Here is a 2,804-nt window from a genome sequence, read left to right on the forward strand (position 1 = left end):
AGATGACAAACAAACCCATTTTACCCAATTATTTTCTTAATGATCGAGAGAGGTTGCAGGGGGGGAGTGTCAATGCGGGAAATTGCTCACGAACCATTCTGCTCCTTCTGTTGGATTTTGAAATCCNGGAAGTGCGGCGATAAAGATGGGAGGTTTTTAAGTCGATGGGAGGATTGATGGATGATGTGTGTGATTACTGACATAAAAAAAAAGAAAAACAAAGAAAAAAAATAATAATTCCAATTTTAATTTGCTTTTTGGATTTTGGAAATGATTTTGGAAGCACGGCGATGAAGATGGGAGGTTTGTGAGTCGATGGGAGGATTGATGGATGACGTGTCTGATTACCGACATGAAAAGAGAACTAAAAACGAAGGAAAAAAAATAATACTTCCAATTTGAATTTCTTTTTTGGGTTTTGGAATTGATTTTGGACGCGCGGCGATAAAGATTAGAGGTTTATGAGTCGATGAGAGGATTGATGGATGACGTGTCTGATTACCAACATGAAAAAATAAAAAAACAAAAGGAAAAAAATAATAATTCCAATTTTAATTTGTTGTTTTGGGTTTTAGAGATGATTTTGGACGCGCGGCGATAAAGATGGGAGGTTTGTGAGTTGACGAGAGGATAGATGAACGACGTGTGTGATTACTGACATTTAAAAAAAACGAAAAACAAAGAAAAAAAAATAATGATTCCAATTTTAATTTCTTTTTTTGGGTTTTGGAAACGATTTTGGACGCGCGGCGATAAAGATGGGAGGTTTGTGAGTCGATAGGAGGATCGATGAATGACGTGACTGATTACCGACATGAAAATAAAACCAAAAATGGAGGAAAAAAACAAAAAACCAAGAAATAAAAAATAATTTTAATTTTAATTTCGTTTCTTGCTTTTGGAAATGCTTTTGAACGCGCGGTTATAAAGATGGGAGGTTTATGACTGGATAAGAGGATTGATAGAGGACGTGACAATTATCGACAAAAAAAAAAGAAAAATAAAACAATAATGGAAATTTTAATTTTTTTTTTGCGTTTTGGAAATGATTTTGAACGTGCGGCGATAATAGTGGGAGGTTTGTGAGTCGATGGGAGGATAAGTGGGATACATGCTCATAACCGACATGAAAAAAAAAGAAAAACAAAAGAAAAAAAAATAATTTTCATTTTCATTTTGTTTTTCGCTTTTGGAAATGATTTTGGACGCGCGGTGATAACGATGGGGGGTTTGTGTGTCGATGGGAGGATAGGTGGAAGACGAGCTCATAACCGACATAAAAAAAAAACGAAAAACAAAAAAAAATAATAATTTTAATTTTAATTTACTTTTTCGCTTTTGGAAATGATTTTGGACGCGCGGTGATAAAGATGGGGGGTTTATGAGTGGATGGAAGGATTGATAGATGACATGACGATGACCGACATAAGAAAAATGAAAAATAAAACAATAATTCAACTTTTGATTTTTTTTTTGGCGTTTTGGAAATTATTTTAAACGCGCGGCGATAATGGTTGGAGGTTTGTGAGTCGATGGGAGGATAGGTGGAGGACGTGCTCATAACCGACATAAGAAAAAACGAAAAACAAAAGAAAAAAATAATAATTTCAATTTTAATTTCTTTTTTTGCTTTTGGAAATGATTTTGGACGCACGGCGATGAAGATGGGGGGTTTATGAGTAGATGAGAGGATAGATGACGTGCCTAATAACCGACATGAAAAGAAAAACAATGGAAAAAAAAATCAATTTCCTCTTTGGATTTTGGAAATTGTTTTGGAAGAGTGGGGATAAGAATGGGGAGTTTGAAAGTGGATAGATGGGTGACAGGCCTAATGACCAAAGAGGAAGAAACCAGAGCAAAACTATTTTATTGCGCTACGTTTTATTTTTGATGGCCCTGAGAAGGGCCGATTGTGAATGCAGCTCATGCTGGCAGGTGCTGGAAATGGCCTCCTCCAGCAGCCACGCAGGCATGAATCCTTCGAAGGACATCCATCCTCACTCGTTGGAGCATCTCAGCACTGACATTGGTAGTGGCCGCATGCAGTCGAGCCACCAATTCCTCCACGGTCTCCGGCTCGGTCTCGTAGACTTGGTCCTTTAGATAGCCCCAAAGGAAGAAGTCTAGCGGCGTCAAGTCCGGGGATCTAATGACAATGGAAATTCATTATTTTCCGGAACACTTTATTTTTCTCGAGTAATCTTACCGTGCAGGCCAGTGAAGTGGGCCATAACGACCGAACCAACGTCCAGGGAACTGAGCATTTAAAAAGGTGGTGACGTCTCGAGCACAGTGAGGGGGTGCTCCATCCTGCTGGAACCACCGAGGTCTACCTGCAAGTGGTACATCGTCCAGCATTTCAGGAAGAGTCTGCGTGCTTAATACGAGGTACTGTTGACCCTGAAGAAAAACAAAAATGGAAAAAAATCATTATTTTGCCGCCTCGATGTCGTATGTGTGCGAATGCGGGCTTGATGAATACTCACATTCACATAATCCGGTAGCTGGGAAAGTAGGACTCGGTCACCCACTATTCCTCCCCACACGTTCACTTTCCACCGTGACTGAAAACTTTTTTCCCTCACCGAGTGAGGATTTTCAACAGCATAATTATGTAAATTATGCTGATTGAAAATGCCTTCTCTGGTAAATAGATTTTCGTCTGTCCTCAGGATTTGGGATAAAAAGTTTTCATTCCGGTAATACAAGGCTAGGAACTCTTGACAGTCGTACAGGCGCTGCCCTACATCTCCTGGCTCGAGTTTCTGAACTCGTGTGGAGTGGAACGGATGGAGAGAATT

The sequence above is a fragment of the Diachasma alloeum genome, unplaced genomic scaffold (assembly GCF_001412515.2).
Source record: "Diachasma alloeum isolate Michigan unplaced genomic scaffold, Dall2.0 Dall_scaffold_00178, whole genome shotgun sequence".
Lineage (NCBI taxonomy): Eukaryota > Metazoa > Arthropoda > Insecta > Hymenoptera > Braconidae > Diachasma > Diachasma alloeum.